The following is a 10,392-nucleotide window of genomic DNA, read 5'->3' on the forward strand; positions in this document are numbered from 1 at the left end:
CAAAAAAAATGAAATATTTAGGAATCAACTGAACAAAGGAAGCAAAAGACTTCTACACTGAAAACTACAGCTCTCTGAAAAAGGAGATCGAAGAGGATATAAGAAAATGGAACAATATCCCTTGTCCTGGGTAGGAAGAACCAATACAGTGAAAATGGCCATACTTCCAAAACTACTATATAGATTCAATGCAATGCCAATTGAAATTCCAACAATGTACTTCACAGAACTAGAGAAAACAATCCAAAAATTCATTTGGAAGCAGAAGAAACCTAGAATAGCAAAAGTAATTCTAGGAAACAGAGACATGGCTGGGAGTATCACAATCCCCAACTTGAAACTATACTACAAAACTACTGTGATAAAAACAGAATGGTGCTGGCAAAGAAACAGACCCGAAGATCAGTGGAATAGATTAGAAGATGCAGAAACAACTTCAGATGTACTCAGCCACCTCATCTTTGCCAAAGGAGCCAATCTCCCTCATTGGAGAAAAGATAGCCTATTTAATAAATGTATTTGGAAAAACTGGATTTCAACCTGCCAGAGATTAAAACCAGACCCATATCTGTCAACATGCACTAAACTAAGATTGAAGTGGAATAAATATCTAAATATTAAGACAGAAACACTAAACTTGCTTGCAGATAAGTTATGTAGAACTCCTGAAGATATTGGCATAGGAAAAGACTTTATGAAAAAAACCTCAATACCATGGGAACTAGCAGAAAGAATCAACAACTGGGATTTCATCTTATTAAAAATCTTCTGCACTCCAAGGAAACCAGCAACAGAGCTAACAGTCAACTTACAATGTGGGGAAAAAAAATTAGCAGCTGTAACTCAAACAAAGGGCTACTATCTAGAATATATGAAGAAGTGAAAAAAATTAGGCCTCCCAAATTCAAAGATCTAATTCAAAAGTGGGCATCTGAAATGAACAGAGATTTCTCAGAAAAAGAAGTAAAAGCAGCAAATAAACATTTGAAAAAATGTTCAACATCACTGGTCATTCAAAGATGCAGATGAAAACAGAACTGAGATTCCACTTAACCCCAGAAAGAATGGCTGCTATCAAGAAATCAAAACATAACAAATGCCGGTGAGGGTGTGTTCCTTCTCCATTGTTGGTGGGAGTGGAGACTGGTGGGACCACTATGGAAATCAGTGTGGAGATATCTCAAAGAACTAGGGGTGGAGGTCCCATTTGATCCAGCTTATCCCCTGCTGGGTATTTTCCCAAAAGAATTGAAAGAATCATACCACAGCGATATATGTGCACCCATGTTTATAGCAGCACAGTTTGTAATAGCTAAAGCTTGGAAGCAGCCCAAGTACCCATGAACTGGAAACGGGATAAAGAGAATGTGTTTCTTTATAAAATGGAGTACTACTCAGCCTTAAATAATGAGAAACTAGAGACATTTATAGCTAAATGGATGCATATTGAGGCCATACTCTAAAGTGAAATAAATAGGACACACATGTATAAATACTGAAGTTTCTCTAGTGTGAGAAACTGAGAATGTAAATCAGGATTGAAAGGATTAATAGCTAATAATTGATACTTTGAAATAGGAAAAGATTCAAAGGTGTAGGGGTGGTGGGAGGAGATGGAAAGAATGAAAAGAAAAAATTATGAGAAAAGAAAAAAATGGAAACAAATATATGTAAATAGGGAAGGGGAAGGGGGGAAGGGCTCACAGGTAATGGGGAAAAAATAGGAATCAAGATACATCATTACAGGTACAAGCACACAAGAATAAATGTAAATGTATTGTATATCTAAAATGTATCAATAAAAGTATTTAAGCAAAAAAAGCAAAGGTAAATCCAGCAAACTGATATATTTGTAGTTCAGAAATACAATTTTCATAATTTTTGAATGGAGTCTTAGAAAGAGAAGGCTGTCCCTCTACCAGAGAAGTCATTTGCTTGTTCAAAGACATGTATGATTTTTTTGTCATGGAGCATAAAATAGATAAAAGATAATGAAAATTTCAGGTTAGCTAGCTCTGAAAGTGTTTTTCTAAATGATACACAGTTTTCATTGCAAATGCAGAGTAATATCATCTGCTGACTGTAAATTTTCTTACTCTGGAAAGTAAATCCTCACTCACGCCTGGATACCTCTCTGATACTAGCAGTACCTATCTTTGGGGGCATTTTGAAGCAAATGATACTTTTTCAAACTTCCTTGGATCTGTAAATGGAACTGTAACCTACAATCTTGAGTTAAATAAAGCAGTCCTAATGTTCTCTGGAGCCTCAGGAGTTGGCCTTAATAAGAGACCTTTACTTGTCTGACTTTAATTCAAGGAAAAAATTTGATGACCGATGCCATTAGTGAAGGTACAGGTCTCAGCACCATGTCTGTCTCATGATAATCCCTGTCCTGTGAAGGCCAGTGTACAGAAGAACACTTATTTAATAAATTCAAGAGACAGCTCTAATGAAGACTTTGACTCAACAAATAAATGAAATTCATTAGAATTTTTCTCATCCTACCTCTTTCCATTGGTGGTAATGAGAGGGTACCTGTACATCAAATTCATTGCCAACTTCCTTTGTAGTCAGCAGCAGCCAAGTGGCTGAATTGCAGCCAAATCAATGTGAGGAGAAATTATTGCAGCTCTTCCTGGACTGGTCTCCTTCCTCCTCCTGCCAGCTGGATGCAAAGCTCTCCAGGAGGCACAGTGGGGTGAAGGACTTCCTTGGAAGGAGGCTACATCCCTGAGTGACTGTGACATTTGGCCAGAGTATGAAATTGACATGTATTGCATTAAGCCTTTGAGTTTTGTGATTTGCAGTAGTCTTTCAGCTTCACTGAGAGATATAGAGTGGATAAAGTTACAGACCTCTTTGACTGTTAAATTCTGCTGGAAAGAAAGTGAGTGATAAATTGATGATCACTGACTTTGCTGCTCTTCAAGCAAAAGGAAGAGTTAACCTGAGGACAAAGCCATAGGTCAGGCCTTTCATATTTCTGGCCCTCAGTTCAGTTTTGAAGCAGAGAACTTCTGTTCTATGTCACAGCTCCACAGAGGAAGAGAAATTTGGCTTCAGATAAAGGCACTTGGACTTTCTAACTTAAATTGATTTAATTTATTCAGATCAGGGGATCTGAGACTTTTGGTGATGGCAAACACATGTATTTTGAAAGTCGATTGATGGGAATTTTCATATGGGTCAAAAGAGCTTCTCCACCTTCAATAAGGTTGTGAACAAGTCCTTCCCTACATGTCTTCATGTAGAACTCTCTGGGTTACATTTCTCAGTAATCAGGGCTTCATTGCCTCTGATAGAACAATGAGGGACAAATTAGGGCCCTAAACTCAGTTCCTGGAAGGGTCTGGAGGGAACTTGTTAGGTGTATGGCCCCCAGGATCTGTCACCCACACCCTGGCACTCTCCTGTCCTCAGCCATCCACCATCTCCACCTCACTGTTCCTTTTTCTACACCCCTCAAGTGCCTTCTATTCCAGAGAAGCTGGTGTCACCTGTGATTCTCACCTTCCTGTCTTTCCAGTTTTCTGGGTGGTCTTTCTGCAATATCACTACTCTGACGTGTCCAAGCATAGGTAGGGATGGTTTGTTTTGATAGATTTCTGTAGTTTTGATGCTTTTGGTGGTAGCCAAAAGCTTTTCAGGTTGGATCAGAAAGTAGAAACGCCTTCAGCAGTTCATTTGTGACCTGTTCCTAGAGGCAGGGCTCTGCTCTCTCTAAATGTAAGTGCCATGTGGACATTCATGGAGAAAGTTGAGAAGACTCTGAGGTGGAACATAGCATGTAATTTGTGAGAAGGTCTCAGAAACTTCAGGCGTCTCTTGCAGGCTGAAATTCAGAACAGTGCCCAGATGGCTCTGACATGGGTGGTGGCCCACTCTGGAAGGCATCCCTACCCTGGCCTGAAAGCAGCCAGGTGCACCTGGGACATTGTACCAGGTACAGGAACTCTCATTCCTTAAAGACACATTAGTGGTGATGCTGGTCCTTGTGAGTTTCAGAGCAGAATGATGAGATGGAGGTGCCCAGTGCTTCCCAGATTGTACTGGAAGGGGAGGGCCAAGGTCACTTCTGAGAGGCAGTGGTCTACAGGTGAAGTATCTCTTCAGCTCTACCTTCAGGAACCAATGCCTCACAGGAAATCATTAGTGCAATTCATTCCTTAAATTCTTGTTTTACAGAAAACTGTACCAGGAGCTTCATATTTTGTAGGTCAAATAATGGTTATTTCAGAGAACTTATATGTGACTGATGAATGAAATGTTAAATAAAATAATTACAATAATGACAGTCATGAGAAAACTCTATAGAAAAGAAAATATGAATATTTGGAAATAGATATATACATGTATATGTGTGTGTGTGTTCTCTTAAATGTACCATTAAATGTATTGAAGCTTGTGTATTTGTGCATGAGAGAGAAAAGAAATGGAACAGACAGTAACATGCTATTTAATGAATTCTTGAATTACAAATTCTGTGGTGCAAGTTCAGGCCCTCGTCCTGTTCAGCCACTGGAGACAGAGAGAGCCCAGTGAGACCCTAACTCTTCCCTGAGTCCACTCAGGCTTCCCTTCTTCCCTCTTCCCCTGAGCACAGGGCTCCACATGGTGCTGGGGCTGAGCCTGGGGCCTGGGTCTCCTGAGGTGGCAAAAGCAGAGGAGGGAGCAGTGTGTTCTCAGACCCCATAGATAAGGTTGTGTAGGATTTGATTATGTACTCCAAAACAAAGATTCCAGCCTGATTTTATCTCTCCTTATGATGAAAATATTGACAGGTTGATTTTTAGATGATGATGAGGATGTTAACTGGACATTCTAAGGATAAGTTAATCCTGAATATTTACCTTTTATTTTTAGGTATATCCAAATTGTATTTGCCCTTCCAGTGAAATTTCTTAACAGTACACAAAGAAAATAAGATAACATGCATATATACGTGTCTGTGTGTGTGTGCACATATGTATATTACAAAATTTAACACAACTTTATTGGAACCTGGATATATCACACATCAATTGCAGTAAATTTACTCCAAGATCTCTGACGTTTATACCATGGCAAAAGAGAGGAAACCCCAGGGACTGACAGAAAGGCCCTCTCTTCCCAACTTCATTCTCTGCATCTGTGTCTTCTTTCTGGTGCTCTGTGAATCCAAAGACCAGATGCTGATCCCCGGGTCACTTGCAGTTCACGAGCGCCCTCTGCAGGTCAGGTGTCCTCATTGCTGGACCTAAGTGCCCACTGCTGCTGGGGTTGAAAATCCTGCAGGGAAGATTTGTGTGTGTGTGTGTGTGTGTGTGTGTGTGTGTGTGTGTGTGTGTGTGTGTGTATCTATGTATGTGTGCGTGTGTTTCAATTAGTGTGTATTTTCAATATATAATACATGTATTCATCTTTGGTAAATGGTACATAATCTTCTCACATCCAAATCTTTACTTCCCTTTCTTCTGTCCTCTCTCCCATGTCTCTCAATCCTCCCTTCTCATCTCCATAACATCCCATTTCCTACAACCTCTCATTTGTTTTGGTCTTTATTTATACTTTCAGTTTCTCATATGGGGAAGCTATTTAATAATATAATATTTAAACTATTATATTTGAAAGAGATGACTGCATTTTATCTTTCTCTGTACCTGAGTTGTACTCCATTGTGTAAACACACCACTTAATTTTATCCATTTTTCTTTATGGGTATGTTAGTTGCCTAAAGATTTAGTCATTATAAGTTGTGCTATGATAGACAGAGTATGCATGGCCCACTGCATTATAATGTTCTTAACTTGTTTGGAATATACCCAGATGTGGTAAAACTGAGTCAAATGTAACATCTCATATTAGATTTTTGAATCATCTTCACACAGATTTCCTTAGTAGTTTTACCTGTTTACATTCCTAAAAACAACAAAGTAAAAGTGCACCTTCTGCCCACAACCTAGCCATCATTTGTTGTTTTTTCAGCCCTTAATAATGGCCATTCTTACTAGGATAATGTGAAACCTCAGTTTTGTTTTCAATTGCCCTTTTTCAATAGCTAATTAAGTACTTCTTGGGAAGCCAAATCAGGGGACAGCTCAGGACCAAGAAGGCACAAGAACCCTCTGTATCAGTCCTCTCATGAGGCCACAGGATAGAAAGTGGCTGGAGTTGAAGTATGATCTATCCATCTTCTCCCTGCTTCAATTTTTGGAACCCCCCCTCTCCTCCCGGTGGGACACTCAGTTTGTCCTGAGCACAAAACAGATGTGATTCATGTACTCAGACAGGGAATATACTGTGGGTCCCCTGTCCTCACAACACTCTGGACCTGCAGGTGCTGAGGAGGAGATGGCCCACAGAGGGTCATCCTACCAATCAAGTGAGTCAGTGTGAGACTCTGAGCTCCATGAATAAGAGGGTTGTTGGGACCCAGTCAGCTGGTCCCCATGCACTGACACACAGCCAGGCAAGACCAAAGCATAAGTACATTGCTCTGGGAACAGAATCATGCTGATCTAGGTTTGAGACCTGGATCATTGGTATGAGACTTGGGTCATTGGCCCTAGTGACATGTGTGTATGGCCTAGGACTGGACCTCCTGGTGGGTGCCACATGTGGTCCTATCCCTGTTCCCTAGGTGAATTGGCTCTATGCCAGGACCTATACTTCATGACAATTATTGATGCTCCAGGACAGAGCAGTTTTGTGGCTGTGTGAGTGCAGCTCCAGCCTCCTTAGTTTTGACCATAGGAAGGGTCCGTGTGTTGTCTAAATCCACCAGAGGCTGCATAAGACCTGAAAACGGTAAGGGTGACTCCAGCATGGCTATAATACTGCATCCTAGAGAAGGGTCTTTTGCAATGCGAATTCCAGTGCCTTCCACAAGAGCTGGGGTGTGTGTCCTCACACCCTGGTTTGGCCCTGGACCCCACAGCTGCCAACTGATATGCCTGGAAATCAGGACCCTGTGCTGCAGCCATCACCAGGACCAGGAGCAAGCACTGCAGTTGAGCACATCAGGAAGCTGTGGGTACAGTCAGGTCCCTGAAACCCCATTTTGCAGATTGGAACCCTGGAGAAGACAGAAGTGGTGCCAATATCATAACTACTGACCCTGGTGATGTGGTGTCAGGGTCACCTGTATGGGGCAGCAGCTTCCTGGTGAGGGAGTTCATCTCCATGAGACACTCAGTTTCTGCAGGACATATTTTCACCAGGAAGGACACAGTGCTGGCGGGGTGGGCTGCAGTTACTGGTCTCTTCCATTCATGACCTCAGACCCCAGGGCAGACATGGACACAAACTCATGGGTCTCCCAGGTATGTAGCCAATTCCCTGTAAGAACATGTGTGTCCTTTCTGGGTCTATGACTCAGCTGCACCCAAATATCCCAAATACTTAAGAGGAGATAAAACTTGTAATGAACACCAAAAGGAAATGGAGAAATAAGCCTGAGGCCCTGGGAGCTCTGACCGTGGTCTGGGAGGTGATGGAGGCAGAGGCTCTACAAGGCTGTCCTATCCTCTCCTCAGACTCTTTTGCTGTCTGCACCTTCACCAAGTTCTCCTCTCAATGAATCTAGTTCCAGCAGCTCCTTCAGCTCTAATCCACTCTCATCACACTGCTGTGCATGACAATGTGGAATTCTATGTGTCCTCTATGATTTCCTGTCCATGTAACAGTCTTAAGGAAAGTCTAGGAATTGGGCTCATTTTACTCTAACATCAAATCTTTTCTGTGAGACAGCCCATTTCCTTTAATTTGTTTCAGCTATGTTCGATTTTGACTCCTTAAGATCACATTTGAAGAATGGTTGGTTGTTCTGTAGTTAGAATACTTTTTATTCCAGTAGGATACATTTCCAGAATGTTCTTCCCTGTCTTTTGTTTGGACCAGGATCTGTGTCCATTTTTCAGTGATCAGTCCTCCCTTCCCCCATTAGAAATCTGTGTGTTCTTTTAAAATATTTCCCTTGAAATTCTGGGGGCTTCTGGAGGTAACATGTGGGCGGAGGGCCCACAGGTGCATGATGTGAGCTCATCCTGGTCCCCTCTTGTCCTCCCGTCTTCCATTATCTCCCCCTCATTACTCCCTCTACTCTTTGCCTACAGCTCCTTCTCCACCAGAAAGCAGGACTCACCTGTGATTCTGGGTGTTTAGTCTCCAGGTTTCTTTGTGATCGTTTGATCTGCAATTTTATTTCTTTCATGGACTCATGAGAAGATAGTGATGCTTATTTTATCTACATTTTTGTGATTTGAATATGTGGGTAATGGTTTTCTAAGACTTTACAGGTTGGAGTAAAAGCCAAGAGCACCTTCAGTTGGCTTATTTGAACTCTTATTTGAGCCAAGGTTTTAAGATCAGTAGTTGAAAATTACACTTGCACGATCATGACTGCACACTCAATGAGAGAGAGGGAAACTCATGAAAAGTTTTAGACATTACAGGGATCTATAGGTAGGTGAAATTCAGAAGGTTCACCAGAGAGAGTCTGGCTACATCTCAGGTGATGACATATTCTGGAAGATGTCCTCTTCTTGGACTGGAAACAGCAGATGCACCTGGGATGTCACATCAGGAACAGGAAATCTTAGTCCTCAAACAGAGGACACATGAGTGATGATGCTGGTCCAGGTGAGGTGCACAGCAGGGTGAGGATGTGGAAGTGCATTCAGCTTCCCATGATGAGTGTGACTGTAAGGTCCTTGGTCACAGCTGTGTGATGGGGTCTCTGTGTGAGAATGTCATCTCAGCTCTGCCTTTAGGAAAAGGCATGTGTGGGGGTTGGATATGCAAATTATTTTCTTCTGTTCACTAAATACCTGATTCAATGAAGACCATAACCATAAGAATATTGTGTAGAGATGTATTTTATTATTTTATGAAAATTTAGGTATATATATATATATATATGATAAATACAGTATTAACTGATAGTACAAACTGAGATAATATACAGAAAACGTGTAAAGCAGAATTATGAGAATCTCTGTAGGAAAGGAATAGTGAATAAAATTAAACTGGAATTTTTGAACTTACATATGCTCCATTATTTAACTGATTGAAATGAGAGAGAGAGAGAGAGAGAGAGAGAGAGAGAGAGAGAGAGAGAGAGAGAGAGAGAGAGAGAATGGTTACACTGTATTATGCTTACATTGTATTTAATTTCTAAGGTCCCAAAAGCACCCTTGGACAGGAAGAGCACACTGGAAGTCTGTGGACTCTCCTCTGAGTCCTGCCAATCTGCCTCTTTTCTCTCATTCCTGAGTGCAGGGCTCCACATGGTGCTGGGGCTAAGGCTGGGGACCAGGTCTCCTGAGGTGGCCAAGGAGAGGAGAGAGCTTCGTGTTCTCAGATACTGTACATAGGGATGTGAAAGATTTAATTTCCTAATCTGAACCATTTATTTCATGAGACAACACCTCCTGATCAGGATAAAATCAGATTCATTTTCAGATGATGGTTATTTTACATTTAAAGGAAACCTAATTTCACAACTTTATATGTTCCTTTGAAACAAGTCAGGTTTACTCCTGAAGTGAAATTCATATATAGATGAAAAATTTCAATACATGCATATATATTTATGCAATTAAATTTCACACAGAATGTTACTTGAACTTGGATACTTCAAAAGTTATCTTAAAACTATGTATTTTGGGGTCTCCTCGGGTCATATGATGTGAAGACATGGCGGAAACCCTAGAGGCCAACAGGAAGCCCTCACTTGCCAGCTTCCTTCTTTGCACCTGCTTCTGAGGCCCTAAATGCTTCCCCGGAGAACACAGTGCCCCCTGCTGATACTGAGTGCCTCAGCCAGGCAACTTGCCTCTGGGCTCACACTGATGTCCCCTCACTGTGTGTCTTGCACAGTAATACACCGCTGTGTCCTCAGTTCTCAGGCATTTCATTTGAAGGTAGAGCATGTTCTTGCTGTTGGCTTTGGAGGTGGTGAATTGACCCTTCATGGAGCATGCACAGTTAATGCAACTACTATGGTACCTGATAACTGAGAACCACTCTACCCCATTCCCTGAAGCCTGGTGGACACAGCTGATGCCAAAGTCACTGAAGGCGAATCCCAAGGCTGCACAGGAAAGTTGCAGGGACCCCCTCCCCCCCAGGCTGCACCAAGTCTTCCCTGGACTCCACCAGCAGCACTTCACACTGGACACCTGCAAACACAGAGACATCCAGCTCAGGAAGCTGTCACATATGTCCACTGTTTATCACAGTTATGTCCACTTCCCCATTCTACATCATTTGTTCTCAATAACTTACCTTTCATAGGTCCAAACAGGAAAACCCAACTCAACTCAAAATCCATAGTAAGCCATCTGTCTTCAGACCCAATCACTGAATGGGAACAACTGGGCATCCAGGGCTGGGCTCCTATGCAGAGGT

The sequence above is a fragment of the Heterocephalus glaber genome, unplaced genomic scaffold, assembly GCF_053883595.1.
Source record: "Heterocephalus glaber isolate CG9 unplaced genomic scaffold, H.glaber_assembly_v1.0 deba00001673, whole genome shotgun sequence".
Classification (NCBI taxonomy): domain Eukaryota; kingdom Metazoa; phylum Chordata; class Mammalia; order Rodentia; family Bathyergidae; genus Heterocephalus; species Heterocephalus glaber.